At 51.1% G+C, this 19,505-nt stretch overlaps 1 long non-coding RNA gene across 1 annotated transcript; it reads right to left on the reverse strand.

Annotated features, from left to right (window-relative positions):
* Positions 1–446: 446 nt before the first annotated feature.
* On the reverse strand, positions 447–18,981 carry LOC119089706 (uncharacterized). The gene is made up of 3 exons (XR_005093183.1): positions 18,887–18,981; positions 16,787–17,022; positions 447–549 (listed from the first exon to the last, which is right to left on the reverse strand). It is a non-coding gene; the product is annotated as an uncharacterized LOC119089706 (long non-coding RNA).
* Between the last annotated feature and the right edge of the window lie 524 nt (positions 18,982–19,505).

Here is a 19,505-nt window from a genome sequence, read left to right on the forward strand (position 1 = left end):
GGTTGTCGCTGCCGCCCAGCAGGACGACCTGCTACCGGGTAATCATATTCTGCCGATGAAGAGCTGTCGTGGGCATAGCAGCTTCTGCAACAATAGCTCTCTTCGCCCTCTTCGCTGCTGACGGACCCGCCTGCGCCATCCCGCTGGTACTGGAGGAGCCAGGTGTCGGCTGAATGGTCCCATTCCCTGTGAATAGATCCAAGCATTAGAACAAGCTGATGACGACCGAGCACACATATCGGGTTGTTTTTACTTGATGAAGAACATTCTCAGATACGTCAACTCTCCAAAACTAGAAATACTAAGATCATCAGCTACCCACTTACACGTTTACGTGTCCGAAACCCCCGCTCCATACAAACCAAACATCTACACACCACACTGCCTCACCAAAGACTAACCTGTGATCTTGTGTAGCTCCGCAGTTATCTCTCGGACATTATTCCGGTACAGCTCCCAACAGATGGCAGGGGTGATCCGCAGGGCGGTTCATTCATGGAACAGCATCTGCCACTCCGATCACCACGAGAGGCAATCTCTGCTGTGAACCTGAAGGCCCTGGTACGACTCTGAATCACATCCCCAGCAGCATCACCCAGAAATCCTCCAAGTTGATTGTTGGTGGTAGTCAAGGCACGAACCAACGACCCGACGGGCATGACCCAACGTCTCTGGGGCAGACTCGTACTTCACTGCCACATGCATCTCCTCACCACCCAGCAGTTTCTTAAATTCATCCCTGTTGGCCTCACACACAGTGCTCTCTATGAGAGTTCAACAGCTATGCCAGGTAAAACACACTAGCATTGTTCATGTTACTCATAGTAATGCTGCTGATCTTGGGGTTTTAGCGCGCACCGACTTCTGGGGTCATTTTGCGCCCTTAATAGCCCTTAGCCCGTAACAGCTAAGTGGTCACCTAGGTTCCCGCTCCGAAGCGGCCTCGGACGAAGAGAGCGAGTGAAGAGAACTCGAATGAAGCGGACACCGACGCGAACACTTCGGACAGAGACGCACGAACTGCAACACGCGTGTTTTAACAGAACGGCCGCCCGGCTGCTAGCCTAATGTGTCACACCCCATGTGCTACATTGGTGCGGTGACCCGGATTTATTAAATGTATCGCGTAGTTGCAACTTTCGACAACGCGGCGTGCATCTGGAGTCCCAGCTACTGATCGAGCCAAGAAACACGGGAAGCGAGCTCTGTATCGCCACCAAGCTTGACTTGGATCCGGACTTTAATCCACGTCCACCTGCTTGCAAGCGTCGAAATCGAAGAGCATGAAAAACTAGCAACAAGACACACCAGGAAAAGCAGAGCAAACAGGCCACCTTCGCCAGACCAGGCCGCAACATGAGGAAGACTTTCGCACCAGAGAAAACACACAGAAAGGGGAGGGTTTTCACGACAGAGCAAACTCAAAGCACAGGAAATGACAACAGCAATCGCTAGCAGCAAAGGAAATGGCAACAGCGATCGGTAGCAGTAATAGCAACACGTGACGGCCTTCCCGTCTGAATGATAACTTTGGTTGGGATTAGAGACCTTTTGGCCGGCATTGGCTGCTTCAGGTCTAAGGAAGAGAGCCGCCAGCATCACCGCTGACCGTTCTGACCCGTCTTTGTGCTAGCATGGGCCGGGCAGTTGACATCCTACATGCCGGTGACTGCGTAGCTGAACTCAGCCACAGCAACACTTCCCCACTGTCGCCCCAGCCCTCTCTCCAACTTTTCCCCCATCGCTGTTCTCTTTGACCTTTCTCCGTCACCGTTCTGTCTGACCTATCCCCGTCACTGTCCTCTCCGTCTTCTCGTCGCACTGTTACGTCTGACCTATCCCCGTCATTGGCCTCTCCGACTTCTCATCGTCACTTTTCTTTCCGACCTCTCCCTGTCACCGTTCTCTCGGACCTCTCCCATGCAAAGCGGGTGTGCACTGGTCGTGATGTGTGGAGCCAACGTCACATTGTTGGTGACCAATGCTGCGCTGAGCAACCCTGCTCTCTCGGAAATCGCTCACACATGCATGCATCACCGTAACGACTGCAAATTGTCACCGCCAATAACGATCTTCTGTGTGTTACGCCACCAAACGGAGTACAAGGCAAATCAAAGCACTTGGCTTTTGCGTCGTCTCTCAACGTGTGCGCAGCGAAAGCCTAGCGTCCAGGCAGAGGAGAGCCTGGCTGCCAGCGCAAGCAGACACCGGGTACAAAACTTTTCAGCAGCCGCCGTGTAAGTGTAACACAGCACGGCCGCACTTCAGACCGCCTTCTGTGCAGAAACTGAAATCTAGGCTAACTTAACTAGACCAATGGTAGTCAGCACAAGCTGACAGAGATGAGGACAAACTGTACTGCGGTGAGCAATGCCAAGCAGATCCATATGTGAAGTCTCTTCAAGCTGATCTCGACAACGCTCGGTGCCAGGCAAACAAAAAAACAGGACATGATTAATATCTGGACAACGCTCTGTGCCAGACCAATGAAAGGCAGGGCAGACCACTACCTGGACAGCGTTCTGTGGCAAGCTACCGAAAACCATGTCGTCATCAATATCGGGACAGCGCCCTGTCCCGGGGTACCGAAAACCGGGACGTGGCAGATCAAGCCAAAAACACCGCTGCAAGGTCCGCTGCTACCAAGTGACCTGATTCGATAGCACACGTCGCACACGAAACTTCAGTAAACGTTGCACGCAACTATCTAGAGAACGCCATCTAGCCAACATTCTGTTGCAGGATACTGAAAAACAGGAGATGATCAATATCGGGACAGCGCCCTGTCCCCGGGGTACCGAAAACCGAGATGTGGCAGATCAAGCCAAAAACACCGCTGCAAGTTCCGTTGCTACCGAGTGACCTGATTCGATAGCACACGCCGGACACGAAACTTCAGCAGACGTTGTCGGCCATTGAATGCCTACTGAATGGGATCAATGACCGACAGCATACGCCGGACACGAAACTTCAGCAAAACGTTGCACGCAACTATCTAGAGAGCGCCATCTAGCCAACATTCTGCACTGAAAAACAGGAGATAATCAATATACGGGAGGCGAGTTCTGTATCGCCACCAAGCTTGACATGAATCCAGACTTGAATCTATGTCCACCTGCTTGCACTCGCCCCCGCCTCCGTCACCACAGCGAGCGGTCTGCTTGCTATGCAGCCTTGAAACTGAAGAGCACGAAAAACTAGCAACAAGACAAAGCAGGAAAGGCAGAGCAAACAGGCCACCTTCGCCGACCAGGCCGCAACAGGAGGACCTTTGTACCAGAGAAAACGCACAGAAAGGGGGAGGGTTTTCACGACACAGCAAACTCAAAGCAAAGGAAATGGCAACAGCAATCGGTAGCAGTAATGACAACACGTGACGGCCTCTCCGTCTGAATGATAAATTTGGTAGGGATTAGAGACCTTTTGGCCGACATTGGCTGCTTCAGGTCTAAGGAAGAGAGAGGCCGGCATCACCGCTGACAGTTCTGACCCGTCTTTGTGCTAGCATGGGCCGGGCAGTTGACATCTTACATGCCGGTGGCTGGGTAGCTGGAGTCAGCCATAGCATAGCTAAACATTTCCCCGCTGTCATCCCAATCTCCTCTCCAACTTTTCCCCCATCGCTATTCTCTCTGACCTTTCTCCGTCACTGTTCTGTCTGACCTATCGCAGCCACTGTTCTCTCCGACTTCTCATCGTCACTGCTTTATACGACCTCTACCCGTCACTTTTCTTTCCGATCTCTCCCCGTCACCACTCTCCCGGACCTCTCCCATGCAAAGCGGGTGTGCACTGCTCGTGATGTGTGGAGCCAACGTCACATTGTTGGTGACCAATGCTGCGCTGAGCAACCCTGCTCTCTCGGAAATCGCTCACACATGCATGCATCACCGTAACGACTGCAAATTGCCACCACCAATAACGATCTTCTGTGTGTTGCGCCAGCAAACGGAGTACGAGGCAAATCAAGGCACTTGGCTTTTGCGTCATCTCTCAACGTGCGCGCAGCGAAAGCCTAGCGTCCAGGCAGAGGAGAGCCTGGCTGCCAGCGCAAGCAGACACCGGATACAAAACTTTTCAGCAGCCGCCGTGTAAGTGTAATACAGCACGGCCGCACTTCAGACCGCCTTCTGTGCAGAAACTGAAATCTAGGCTAACTAAACTAGGCCAATGGTAGTCAGCACAAGCTGCCAGAGATGAGGACAAACTGTACTGCGGTGAGCAATGCCAAGCAGATCCATATGTGAAGTCTCTTCAAGCTGATCTCGACAACGCTCGGTGCCAGGCAAACAAAAAAACAGGACATGATCAATATCTGGACAACGCTCTGTGCCAGACCAGTGAAAGGCAGGGCAGACCACTACCTGGACAGCGTTCTGTGGCAAGCTACCGAAAACCATGACATCATCAATATCGGGACAGCGCCCTGTCCCGGGGTACCGAAAACCGGGACGTGGCAGATCAAGCCAAAAACACCGCTGCAAGGTCCGCTGCTACCAAGTGACCTGATTCGATAGCACACGCCGCACACGAAACTTCAGTAAACGTTGCACGCAACTATCTAGAGAACGCCATCTAGCCAACATTCTGTTGCAGGATACTGAAAAACAGGAGATGATCAATATCGGGACAGCGCCCTGTCCCCGGGGTACCGAAAACCGAGATGCGGCAGATCAAGCCAAAAACACCGCTGCAAGTTCCGTTGCTACCGAGTGACCTGATTCGATAGCACACGCCGGACACGAAACTTCAGCAGACGTTGTCGGCCATTGAATGCCTACTGAATGAGATCAATGACCGACAGCATACGCCGGACACGAAACTTCAGCAAACGTTGCACGCAACTATCTAGAGAGCGCCATCTAGCCAACATTCTGCACTGAAAAACAGGAGATAATCAATATACGGGAGGCGAGTTCTGTATCGCCACCAAGCTTGACATGAATCCAGACTTGAATCTATGTCCACCTGCTTGCACTCGCCCCGCCTCCGTCACCACAGCGAGCGGTCTGCTTGCTATGCAGCCTTGAAACTGAAGAGCACGAAAAACTAGCAACAAGACAAAGCAGGAAAAGCAGAGCAAACAGGCCACCTTCGCCGACCAGGCCGCAAACAGGAGGACCTTTGTACCAGAGAAAACGCACAGAAAGGGGGAGGGTTTTCACGACACAGCAAACTCAAAGCAAAGGAAATGGCAACAGCAATCGGTAGCAGTAATGACAACACGTGACGGCCTCTCCGTCTGAATGATAAATTTGGTAGGGATTAGAGACCTTTTGGCCGACATTGGCTGCTTCAGGTCTAAGGAAGAGAGAGGCCGGCATCACCGCTGACAGTTCTGACCCGTTTTTGTGCTAGCATGGGCCGGGCAGTTGACATCTTACATGCCGGTGGCTGGGTAGCTGGAGTCAGCCATAGCATAGCTAAACATTTCCCCGCTGTCATCCCAATCTCCTCTCCAACTTTTCCCCCATCGCTATTCTCTCTGACCTTTCTCCGTCACTGTTCTGGCTGACCTATCGCAGCCACTGTTCTCTCCGACTTCTCATCGTCACTGCTTTATACGACCTCTACCCGTCACCTTTCTTTCCGATCTCTCCCCGTCACCACTCTCCCGGACCTCTCCCATGCAAAGCGGGTGTGCACTGCTCGTGACGTGCGGAGCCAACGTCACATTGTTGGTGACCAATGCTGCGCTGAGCAACCCTGCTCTCTCGGAAATCGCTCACACATGCATGCATCAGCGTAACGACTGCAAATTGTCACCGCCAATAACGATCTTCTGTGTGTTACGCCACCAAACGGAGTACAAGGCAAATCAAAGCACTTGGCTTTTGCGTCATCTCTCAACGTGCGCGCAGCGAAAGCCTAGCGTCCAGGCAGAGGAGAGCCTGGCTGCCAGCGCAAGCAGACACCGGGTACAAAACTTTTCAGCAGCCGCCGTGTAAGTGTAACACAGCACGGCCGCACTTCAGACCGCCTTCTGTGCAGAAACTGAAATCTAGGCGTGTTACAGGAGCTAAATCTGGCCAACGGTAGTCAGCACAAGCTGCCAGAGATGAGGACAAACTGCTCTGCGGTGATCAATGCCAAGCAGATCCATATGTGAAGTCTCTTCAAGCTGATCTCGACAACGCTCGGTGCCAGTCAAACAAAAAAAACAGGACATGATCAATATCTGGACAACGCTCTGTGCCAGACCAATGAAAGGCAGGGAATGACCACTACCTGGACAGCGTTCTGTGGCAAGCTACCGAAAACCATGTCGTCATCAATATCGGGACAGCGCCCTGTCCCGGGGTACCGAAAACCGGGACGTAGCAGATCAAGCCGAAAACACCGCTGCAAGGTCCTACCAAGTGACCTGAATCGATAGCAGACGCCGGACACGAAACTTCAGTAAACGTTGCCAGCAATTGAATGCCTACTGAATGAGGTCACTGACCGACAGCACACGCCGGACACGAAATTTCAGTAAACGTTCCACGCAACTATCTGGAGAACGCCATCAACCCAACATTCTGTTGCAGGCTACAGGAGGTGGCCAATACCGGGACAGCGCCCTGTCCCAGGATACCAAAAACCGGGACGTGGCAGATCAAGGCTAAAACACCGCTGCAAGTTCCGTTGCTACCAAGTGACCTGATTTGATAGCAGACGCCGGACACGAAAATGCAGCAAACGTTGCCAGCAATTGAATGCCTAATGAATGACTTCAGCAAACGTTCCACGCAACTATCTAAAGAACTAACTGATTCGAAAGAAATGATTCGATGGCAGACGCCAGACACCAAGCTTCAGCAAACATTGCCAGCAACTGAATGCCTGTTGAATGTCAATGATCAACAGCACACGCCGGACACGAAATTTCAGCAAACGTTCCACGCAACTATCTGGAGAACGCCATCTAGCCAACATTCTGTTGCAGGCTACTGAAAAAACAGATGGTCAATATCGGGACAGCGCCCTGTCCCAGGGAACCGAAAACCGGGACGTGGCAGATCACGGCTAAAACACCGCTGCAGGTTCCGTTGCTACCAAGTGACCTGATTCGATAGCAGACGCCGGACACGACACTTCAGCAGACGTTGTCGGCCAATGAATGCCTGCTGAATGAGATCAATGACCGACAGCACACGCCGGACAAGAAATTTCAGCAAACGTTCCACGCAACTATCTAGACAACGCCATCTAGCCAACATTCTGTTGCAGGCTACTGAAAAACAGATCATCAATATCGGGACAGCGCCCTGTCCCAGGGTACCAAATACCGGGACGTGGCAGATCAAGCAAAAAACACCGCTGGAAGATCCGTTGCTACCAAGTAACCTGATTTGATAGCAGACGCCGGACACGACACTTCAGCAGACGTTGTCGGCAATTGAATGCCTGCTGAAGGAGGTCAATGACCGACAGCATACGCCGGACACGAAATTTCAGCAAACGTTGCACGCAACTATCCGGAGAACGCCATCTAGCGAACATTCTGATGCAGGCTACTGAAAAACAGGAGATCATCAATATCGGGACAGCGCCCTGTCCCGGGGTGCTGAAAACCGGGGCAAGACCAACCAAGCTGAAAACACCGCTGCAAGGTCCGTTGCTATGCAGTGACCTGATCCGACAGCACACACCGGACACGAAACTTCAGCAAACGTTCCACGCAACAATCTGAAGAACGAACTGATTCGAAAGAACTGATTCGATAGCAGACGCCAGACACGAAGCTTCAGCAAACACTGCCAGCAATTGAATGCCTGCTGAATGAGGTCAATGACCGACAGCACACGCCGGACACGAAATTTCAGCGAACGTTGCACGCAACTATCTGGAGAACGCCATCTAGCCAACATTCTGTTGGAGGCTACTGAAAAACGGGAGATCATCAATATCGGGACAGCGCCCTGTCCCGGGGTGCTGAAAACCGGGGCAAGACCAACCGAAGCCGAAAATACCGCTGCAAGGTCCGTTGCTACCAAGTGACCTGATTCGATAGCAGACGCCGGACACGAAACTTCAGCAAACGTTGCACGCAACTATCTGAAGAACGCAATCTAGCCAACATTCTATTGCAGGCTACTGAAAAATAGGAGATGATCAATATGGGGACAGCGCCCCGTCCCGGGGTGCTGAAAACCGGGACGTGGCAGGTCAAGCCGAAAACATCGCTGCTGGGTGCGTTGCTACCAAGTGACCTGATTCGATAGCAGACGCCGGACACGAAACTCCAGCAAACGTTGCCGGCAATTGAATGCCTACTGATTGAGGTCACTGACTATGACGAGGAAGACACCCAAAAAACTAGAGCAAGGTTTCAACAGATCGGAAATCGCGTTGGACCACACCATTACGTAGAACATCGGGCACATGAGACCATCAGCGCTACCGGGCGTACATATGCGAGACGAACAAGCGCTTGGAAGAGGATGCTCGACAGAATACACGACTTCAGGCGCCATCAGACATGTTTAAGCGAGGCAGGAGCGTCCACAAATGTCCTCAGAAATAAAGACACACTGCCCGAGATGTGTGTCATTACTGACGTGTCCGTGCGGATGTAGCATTCGTACTACCTGCCATGTCATTTGGCTTCATGATTCATGGCTGCCGGAGATTTGGAGATTTCCTCGCCCCCGCGCCACGGAGCCGTTGCCCCCTGCTGCCTCGGAGCCCGGAGAGCTGCGAGTGAGCGAGTCGCTAGGGGACTGTCTGGCCCGGCGCGGCGCGGTCCTCAGTTCAAGGCCACAGAAGCGCCGATGGCCCGCCGGATAAACAGACTGCCACCCCCTCCCACTTGCAGGCACGTTTGTAGCATCTATCTGTTGTTTCATCCCGCGTTGTTCCAGATTTCTAACTCTCGCTCGCCTGTGCCCGCGTCTCGCCACCACGCGCAGCCCGCCGACGGCACGCGGCCCGATGCCACGACATGCCCGTCGCTGCGTGTTTATACATAATGCTGCAAGCGGCACCAGATGACCTCGATTGTCTAGACTAACTTTAACAGGCGCGACGCCACGCAATGATTATCGGTGGGCACAGCCGCGAAACCACGCTCCACGCGACCTTCACCCGTGCACCACGCGCCGCTCACGCGCTGCATGAGCCGTCCTACAAACCGTGATCACGCGTTGCAGAATTGTACTGTAAGCAGGATCACGCCCTAGCACTGCCAAAAGACCTTTTTGAAGTTTGGTGAAGAGTTTAACTTTTTAGGCGTGCTACACTGGTGCCGTGACCCGGATTGTTGAATGTATCGCATTCGTGCGAATTTCCAACAGCGAGACGTGCATCTGGGCTCCCAACTACCGATAGAACCACGGCACAGAAGAGGAAGATACTGCACCGCTGCGGAGCTCGACGGACTCGCCAACGGCCCCTGCCTGCGCTGGACAGAACTCAACGACGTCACCAGTTTCAAGTACGAATTCTCAGCAGTCCAGCATAGGTTGTGTGAGTACCACAAAAGGTATTTTGCACAAAGGCGGCACGCACTCTACGGCCATTGCTGTGAGTGCCATCTGAACAGTGCCGCCTGCTACTGTTGCGCCTGTGGACTTATCGCTTGTGGACTTATTGCCATAAGTGCGGCTGCGATTTAACGACTACTTCTACGCCAAACTTCCACCGCTGCACTTGTGCCTTGTGCCTGTCCCGTTGCTGCGGCATCAGCAGCGCAGCCACCATCTGTCTGAGACAGGTGCAAGAGACCCACAGAGTGAAGGTGGCCGAACAAGAAAGCCGGAGGCGTCCACCCGAAGCTCCCAGAAACGCCACGTACAACCAGACATCAATCGAGGCCCTGAACGAAGCACACGACCAACGCGTGTCAGCTTCCTCCCCCGCCAGCCCTGAAGCACGGTCTGAGCCTCAGCTCCCGTCTGCTACCATCAACGACGAACGGTCAGAGCTTGAGCTCCCGTTGCATCAGGAAGCGCGGTCTGAGCCTCCGCTCCCGTCCGCCCAGCATAGCAGCCCGCGAAGGACTTCCGCCCGGCAACACCTCGGCCGGCCAATATTAATCGACTGCGACCTCGACGTCAGCGATTTCAACGGGACCTTCAACGACTTCTTGGCCGCAAGCTCGTATTCACCGTTTGTACCCCATAGTGTCACGCCGTCCCGGGGAAAACGTGACTAGTGAACGACTGGCCAAACAGCATCGGACTCACACCCAAAAGGTACTGGCTGACCCTCTTTCTTCTTTTCTTTTTTTATATCTTGCAACATGGCTCGTAATCCCGAAGACGTGAGCTTGTCTGTGGATCCGAACGCGGAGTACATTGTTACAAGCATAAATTTCCTCCGAGATCAAATGACCCTTCTTAGCACTTTGGATATGGAGCCTGTAAAAGTTACATTTGACGGAACGAGTGCGGAAAGTCTGACGCGATGGCTTGCCACGGTAGGCAACACTCAAAGGGAATGCAACAGAAATCAAACGACGACTTTACATGCCGCAGCTCGACTAATAAGCTTCTACTAAGACTCGATTCTGACTACTACGCCGAGGTAGCGGACAGCATCGTAAATTAGGACGATTTAAAACAACTAATGGCACAAAAATTCCGTCATCTTGAAACTCCTCAAAAGCCAAGCTAAAGCTCAGTATTTTTACCAAACGACCGTACGAGTATTTTCTCGAACATGCTTTTCGCCTCATGTCGCTTGTCACGGAGGCCTACAAAGAAGAGATAAACACCCGAAATGTCCGTGAAAATATCATGGATATTTTCATAAATGGCGTAACTGACAACGACCTTCGACATCACTTGACGCGAAAACGGCCGACGAACGTCAACGAAGCTTTGCATTTAGCCATGGAGGAGATAAAGCTACGACAAAAACAGCAGCGAGGGATACAAGAGACGGAACAGAACACATGGATGTAAACACCATTGCTCAACCCGCGCCCCCTCCCCCATAACAGACTGGGGTAGATAAGTTAACTGACGTCGTAAAGGTCATGATCCTGATGCAAACACAAAAGCCCACAGCAAACCCAGGAGTACCTGTACCATCCACAGACACCACGTGAGTACGAACAACCAGAATACCGACATCCAACGAGACCACCATGTGAGTGCGAGTCCCGGCACCGACCACGACAGCAACCTGAGCAAGGCAATGTTCCTCACGTCATTTCAGTGTTCCTTGTGTTTCCTTGTCGCCTGTCTGTCTCCCTTCGCCCTTAAGGCTCCGGTCGCTGCGCATTTGGTTTCTCTGTCAAAATGCTTATTGTGTAGGGGGAGATATTGTAGCATCGATCTGTCGTTTTCATCCATTTCTACGCCTTGACGTTATACCAGATTCTAGCCCTCGCCCGCCTGTGCTCGCTCATGAGCACCACACACAGCCCGCCGAAGGCACGCAATCCAACGCTACAACGCGCCCGTCGCTTCGCATATTTACATAATTATGCAAGCGGCGCTAGATGACCTCGGTACGCGGAATGAGCCTAACAAACGCGACACCACGTGATGGTTATCAGTGAGCGCAGTCGCGGGCGACGCCCCACGCGACCGCCACGCGTGTGCCACGCGCCGCTTACGCGCTGCAGAGCTGTGCTGTAAACTGTGAGCACGCGCTGATCGTGCAACGCGTCAACCCGGCTGTGACTGACCCCAGTCGACCCGGTAAGCGAGTGCGGACAGATGAGCTTTTCTTTTCTCAGGTAGGGGGGAATCCTCAGGCTCATACCTGAAGATAACACTCAATTCAGGAAAATCATTTAGGTCCAAAGGTTGGCCATGGATCCAGATGTCTGTGAGAGGAGTTCGACGGGGCGCTGATAAGGTAGAAAAGGAGAATCTTCTGGCTGCAGGCAGCCTTCTGGTAAAAACAAAAAATCATGCCAGACTGAATCATGTCAGGACAGACTGAACAGTTCATGAAAAAAGTTTGGGGATGAGGAGTGCGAGGTTGTTCGTGAACACCGAATGAACACATGCAGGGAAACCATCAATGTATATGACCTTGTGGATCTGTCCGAGACTGAGATTGTGGGATGGCTGGGTGAATTTGGGGTGGTGGGTGCTCGGGGATTCACCAAGAGGGTGAATGGAAGGATGGAGAATACCCCAACCACACTTTTGACTTCTGACAGGTCCTCATGCCAAGCCAAACTGGAACTGGATTACATCATATACCGTGCCCACCAAGATGTCCCCAACCCACTGATGTGTTTGGTTGTGGCAGATTGGGCCACACTGGCGCAAGGTGCCCCAGCGATCCGCCATGCCTTCGTTGTGGGAAAGGAAAACATGGTGGAGAATGTGAGCGCTGGTGTTTGAACGGCAAACAGTCAGGACACTCGTGTATGGCCAAGGGTGTGAAATATGGAAAAAAGAAAAGGAGACATGTGGGATTAAAACTGCACAAGAACTCTCATACCCTCCGGCTAGAAGGCAGCATGAGAAAGACCACGACCCCCCTGTCCTGAGGTCGTAAGCTGCAGCTGTGCGTCACCCAAGTGTGGCTCCGACTAACAAGCAGACGTGATAAGATAGTGCCGTGCCGGCTGAGACTTGGGTATACTCGTTATACCCACTCCTATATGATAGACAGAAACCCCCAGCATCAAGGTGAAAGTTGTCAATGTCCACTAACAGTACATCACATCGTTCTTGAATGTCCTGTATACTGTCATGAAAAGCCGTTGGTAACATTATGTCAACGGTCAGGAGCACAATTCTGTCTGAGGTCTCTGACAGGAAATGAATTCCCAAACATCATGATGAAGTGCTGAGATATTTGCGACGCTGTGATCTACTGAAACGATTGTGAAGTGCTGCCTTCGCGTACTGGACAGGTGCAATTTTTGATGCGCTGTCATCGACTGTTGCCATGTTGCTTATACTATGTTGTATTTGTTTGAAATGAGTTGTTTATTTTCTGTATAATATAAGTTTACTGGTATATCTTTGTACGATGTCTGAACGAATGCTTGAGAAGTGTGAAAAGCAAGGAAGTGGTATAGGAACTACGTGTAGCATATGTGTGATATGTGGACGTTTGCGTAGGCAGAAGAGAGTACAAGAATGAGGTATGAATGAGCATGGAGAAGACAGAGGAATGTGCGTGAATGCGTTAGAGTAAACGGCATGGCAGATGTGTGAATTTCTTATCTAGTAACTGGTTTGCTAAACCGTAATTTATGTGACTAGCGACTCATGACTCTGACCTGAAATGTCAATCAGGTGGCGAAGCCGTGGTTAAAAGAAAATGATGAAAATGCCTGGCCAAAAAAACGGACTTTTTGTTCTCTTGTTTCAGTTCACTAATTATTTTACAGATCTAAACATCTAACACCGAGTTTTCTAGAAACTAACACCGATTATTGTACCTCCCTGCTACACCATTGTCCTACACGAAAATTCCTGACCATTGCAAAACATTCCTTCTATCCTCGGTCGAGCTTAGCTGTCAACTGCGCTACCAAACTTTTACGACTATGCAACGATGACGGACGCCTGGGCCCAAGAGGCCCACGTCATCTGTATTGATTTTTCCTTAACGGAACATTGTCGTTTGTGCACTTGCATGTCTCGTTGGGCGACACTGTCATACAGTCGTTTGCCTTGTATCATTATTTAATTGTAATCACAGGCAACACGTGTAATGCTTTGCATAGGTGCTGGGCTACGATGCAGAGCGACACAGCAACTTCGAAGATACGGCGATTTTCGCTGTGCCAGGTGCGCGAGCGAAACCTCCGCAGCACAACTGTCACAGGAACTGTCACCTGCTGTCGCTCCAACCATCCATGTTCCCTGTCCAACTGCTCTGCACCAGCCCGACTCCCCGATCCGCACCCATCCGCTGCTCGCCAGCCCCGCCCTCTTGTTTCCGGCCCATCCGCCTCCCCCAAGCCCAGCCCTCCTGCTCCCAGCCCATCGGCTCCTCGCCAGTCCGGCTCTCTCTTGTTCTCAGCCCATCCGTTTCCCGCCAGCCCAGCTCCCTTGTTCCCCGCCTGCCCAGCTCCCTTGTTCCCCGCCAGCCCAGCCCCCTTGTTCCCCGCCAGCCCAGCTCCCTTGTTCACCGCCTGCCCAGATACCTTGTTCCCCGCCAGCCCAGCTCCCTTGTTCACCGCCTGCCCAGATACCTTGTTCCTCGCCTTCCCACTGCTCGCCAACAAAGCTCCCACGATCCCCGCTCACCAGCTTCCCACCAATCCAGCTCCCTCGATCCCCGCCAGCCAGACTCCCTCGATCCCCGCCAGCCAGACTCCCTCGATCCCCGCCAGCTAAGCCCCCACGATCACTGTCCACCAGCTCCCCGCTGTTCTGCATCTGACGGTGACGTCACCTACTTGAGAGATGCACAGGGATGCTACAAGAGAATAAACGTTTGCAAGTGACGAGTGTGGTTGTTGCAGAACATATGTGCATCATGATGCTACTGGCGTGCGCCTGGGACCGCCCCTGCTCGCGCCGCCAGTGCTGCTGCACCTCGGTACGCCGCTGCCCCGACTGGCGGTGTACTGCCTGGGGCGCCGCCCGCCGGGGTCGGCGCCGTCCGCTCGCCTCGCGGGTTAATACAGTTGCCGTCTCGCAGCGCTCGTGTCTGGTTTGGGCAGACAGAACACGTAAGACCTGAATAATATGTATAGTGCAATTCATAACCCAACTTCCTCGATCCCTGTCCACCAGCTCCCCGCTGTTCTGCATCTCACGGTGACGTCCCCTTCTTGAGAGATGCACAGCGACGCTACAAGAAAATAAAACTTTGCAAGTGACTAGTGTGGTTGCTGCAGAACATATGTATAGTGCAATGCCTAACCCAGCTTCATCGATCCTTGTTCGCCAGCTCCCCACTGTTCTGCATCAGACGATGATGTCGCCTACTTGAGAGATGCACGGGGATGCTACAAGAGAATACAAGTTTGTAAGTAACCAGTGTGCACGTTGTACTGCATATGTAGTGCGCAATCTTGAAAGGGCGAAGTCTGTCTTCCAATCGCGAAAATCCCTCCTGATGATCAGCTGGATAAAGAGGAACCAAGGCTGACACTATGCGTAGACCGCGCGACGTGCATATTCGCTTTGGAGACGACTCAACTTAACTTAAGTTGTTACACGCTTTCTTCGAGCTTGTTGCGTACTGGAACTTGCTTACAGCATGCCGCCCAATTTTCTTGTCCCCATCATTCTCTTAACGCATTAGATGGTCACAATTAGCCCTGAATTAGACAGATCTGAGTTGACCCCAAGTTTAGACATGCTGTTATCAAACGGTCAGAACGTGCGCACGCTACGCAACTCGCGGTGAACATATCGGAAAACCACAGACTCACAAGCGTCCGCACCGACGGACCAACGTTCGCTTGGATCCCCCATAAACAGCGCTTTTCGCGGTGAAGACGATGGATGAGGCAAGGCGGGGGCTCGACTGCCCCGGCCATTCGCGTCAGTTGACTTCGACCTTATTGCGGTGTATGTAAAGCAGCTAGGTGCACGCGTTTGTCCCACCTCCACGAAGATAACGCCGCCACCGGTTCGTGGTGGGAACAGCGTGAGATACGGTTCGCCCTCCATTGGGGCCAGCACCGATCACGTACCGACGGCATACGTTCAGGAAGTACGTTTTAAGGACACCAGTTCCCGCTGTGCGCCTACTCACGCAAATTGGAGAGCCCAGGCGAAGCGGCTTCGTGAAGAAACGATAGCCGTGAAAGAGCTTTCGTTTAAGAACATCGTGGAAAGAGCCGCGTTGCCAGCTACTCAGTGGCGGCCGGAATGGCTCAATGATGGCTGAATACAGTGGCTTATTTCGTAGATATGAGGCCAAGAGAAATAGCCAATCGCCTGGACTTGCTTGATTCAGGCCTCGCTTGCACTGAACCCAACGCTGGCCACGAGTATCACCTGTACCCAGCACGCCGAATTCGGCCAGATTTTGCTCACTCAGATCCATGACTCCCATCGTCCTCAGGATCTAATTTTGCCCTGGGCAACTCAGCATGAAAGCATCATTCAGCATCTCGGAGTCAATTTTCTCAATGGAGTGTACTAGGTTTAATGTTCAGCATTCGTGGAAAGTGGGTGTGCACACACGGACCCCCGATACTTCGCCTATACCGCTTACGAACTCTAGCGGAGGTACATTTGTCAAACCAACTTCATCCATTACGAACATTTGCTTATACGTAATCAGTACCAAAGAGTTGCGTACATGCCCAATGCATAGAAACTTGAAAAAACTTGTGCCAATACCTACATTTTTCATGCGTATTCAATACCGCGCATCGGCTCACGGAAAATTGCGTAAGAAATTTTGCGTAGATACTTCTGCCAAGGAATTCCATACCACGTGTGCGCTTGCTTACCGGCCATGGCGTACTTAGGTATGCATGTCCACTTCTGTCTTTAAACCACGTCGGTGACAGGAAACAGTTTTGGGTTGCTGAAATGCCGACCCTACTTCTAAGCGATCCCAACTTTCGATAATTCAGTTATTAAAGTCGTTAAAATATATGTTCGTCTCCCTATACAATTTTAGAACTTCATTCACATGCCGCATAACGCAAAAGCGGATGGTCGTTATTTCTGTTCATAAGCCCAGCCTCAGGCTCAGCAATAATATTGGGCAGCTTTTTTCCGTCGTACGACGTTATCCCTGGAAACATATTAACAATGAGGTGCACACTGCTGATAGTAAATTCGCTTAAAAGGGCAGAGGTTACAGGGCGAGAATATGACTGCACCAAAAACCACGATTCATTGGATTGCAAAGGTGATTCAATGCTGGAATCAAGCATCCCGCCGCTATCAACCCATAGTTAACTCACAGATCCATGCTTTTGTCCCAGTGCTTGGAGGGTCGCCACGAACGCAGAAAGCGACGTTCCAGGTGAGTGGAACTTCAGATTCTGCCGCGTGATGAAAACCTCCTCGTGAATCACGGTCGACATGTTCACCGGAGAGGCTGTATAAATACCACACCGCACGATGTCCATGTTCGTGACCTCCCAGCACATCTTCCACGGTGGACAAATTCAGGTGGGGAGCCACAACTTGAAACGACCTGAGAACAAAAAGGTTTAACATGAAGTCTCCGCTAGTTTTATTTCAAAGACCTTCAACATCAGTTCAAGACAGCTGATGTCATGTCACCGTAGCTTAATTCGGCATTTAAAGCATAAGGTTCTATCTGATGGGTGTACTGCAATCAGTTAATGCATAGGTCATCTGGGGTGTGATGTTTGGGGGGACGCAATGACGCTTCGCGCCCGCGCCCGGAATACCCGCTGGGAACTAATGATAGGCTGTGTTAAAACACACGTGTTGCACATGATGCAAGGTCGGTTATAGGTTCGCGGGAACATGCTGACACCTTATTTTAACACATTGCGATACGGACAAGACATGGACAAGTCATAACTCACGAATCGTACCATACATTTACCCGTCAAACTCGGGGCGCTGTGTCCTTTATGACGGCTAGCTATGCTCTATGGCAGTCATGTGCAGAAATGGTCACTTAAAGAGGATTCGGCCAGCCAAAAAAAAAAGAAGAAAAACCCTACAAGAATAAGAGTAGGCAAAGTCACCAGGCGACCTTGCTCATTTCAACACACCCATCAGAAATAGGTTCTACTAAAGCATGATAAAAAGTTTTTCGGATAGGATACAGTTTGAAAGGAACTACAAGAACGCATCGCGAAAAATAAGAAGATTCAATTTTCTCTCGCACACCATTCACGAACGGTTATTTTACGCCTCACCTACTCGCGCAGTGCCGAATGCTCCACTTCTGTATGGATCAGTCTCACAAATTTGCTCATGTCAAACAGTCTACTCATCTAACTTTAACTGAGTAGAAAGCTGTGGGTATAACAGCAGTTCTTCCATCGCTAAACATTCGGGACAACGATTAAAATGGACACTTTTATGTTCAGCAGTTGGCCGAAATGCCATGGTTTCAAGGGAATGTTTCACATTTGAAGATCATGAAGCAAGCATCAGGTATGATGAAATAAGGTCACTTGGAACTAGTGGCATCCTTTTCAGTGAAAAAGGCTGCTACAGCCAATACATTTACTGCTTAGTACATATGCTGCTGATCGCCGCATCACCAATGGAATGGCAGGGTTTGAATGACGTCATTGTGATACCATGGATGTCTAGGTGACTCTGAAATTGTTTTCCCGAAAAAGTCTTCACGTCTTAGCCGGCGTGCAGCTCAGAAACTAAAAACGGTGTAAGAAGATTAAGAAGGTTAAGCATTAAAAATGCTAATTAGGAATTAAGCCTTAAGCAGGTCAGGGCTGTGAACTGCACCAAAGGATATTCAAGACTACATTCCAGTTCAAAACCCCACACAGATGTGAATCACCCTCTTCAAATGCTTTTGCTCAATTGCAAGATTTAGAAGAAGATTAAGAATTAAGGTTTCGGAAAGTCTTAAGGACGGCAGGACTGTGAACTGCACTGAAGGATATTCCACATGGTTATTTCAGTTCAAAACCCAAAAGCAAATGTGAATCACTTCACTCAAATGCTACCGTAATGAAAGCACCACTATGTTGTACTTGTTTTTCATTGAACCAGCGGCAAACCTACAATTTGCAAAATATCACTAACGACATAGGAAAATCTGGCGCATGGAGTCAATCCAAAAGTACCACAGAGGCATTCCACACATTCTGGACGTGGGAAGTCCCGATAACAAACTTATCCATAGGCCCCATCAGCTTCGCAGTCCGTCCTCACAAGATAAATGAGTGCTACTACACGGCTTTTCCCGGAGTCCAGCGAAAACGGCGCTTAGGGCGCTGTGCAATGTGACATACCCGACCACAGATATTACGCTTCATGTTTCCGCGGGCCGCGCACAATCGTGGCAGCTTATTAAGCACTTTCACGAGAAACTGCCCACAAAAACTCACCACGCATGGTAATGGCCAACACCTCGACCGATGAGGGGCGCGTCTTGCACTCAGCTGAACATGAACAGGCTTCACAGGCCTTCTTGCGCGCATGCAGCGGCAGAACCGGATCTGAAAGACACCACACGATGAATTATTTGATTTGTGGATTTATATTTCTACGAAATAACGGTAACATTCCATGGACACATCTCAAGGACAGTGACAGAATTTGAGCGCTTTTCGAGCCTGTAAAACGCACCTGTTGCTACCCAATTGCACCTAACCAGTTACTAGAGCGAGCGAGACACACATGTGATGAAAACTTTCCTGCTGGGAAACACAAAACCGTCATAAACGGGTCCATAAAGAAATCAAGATCTACAATCATCTGTACCGTGTTCTCAAATCTAGTGGAGGCAACAGGGATGCCTTACGGGGTCCACAATGCTGCTAATACACATGGACATGGCCCACATCTTGTGCGACGTGGGCTGGGCGCTTGGATAACATATGCGAGTTAATAGCTGTAATCACGCACGTGGCCCCGGACGCCACCGGCACACAACACCAATTGATTTGATCAGCGTATTGGCGTGTCTACCTAAATGAACACGTGAAGGTCTGCTGATGTAGCTTT

This window comes from Pollicipes pollicipes, unplaced genomic scaffold (assembly GCF_011947565.3).
Source record: "Pollicipes pollicipes isolate AB1234 unplaced genomic scaffold, Ppol_2.1 Scaffold_1600;HRSCAF=1878_pilon_pilon_pilon, whole genome shotgun sequence".
Lineage (NCBI taxonomy): Eukaryota > Metazoa > Arthropoda > Thecostraca > Pollicipedomorpha > Pollicipedidae > Pollicipes > Pollicipes pollicipes.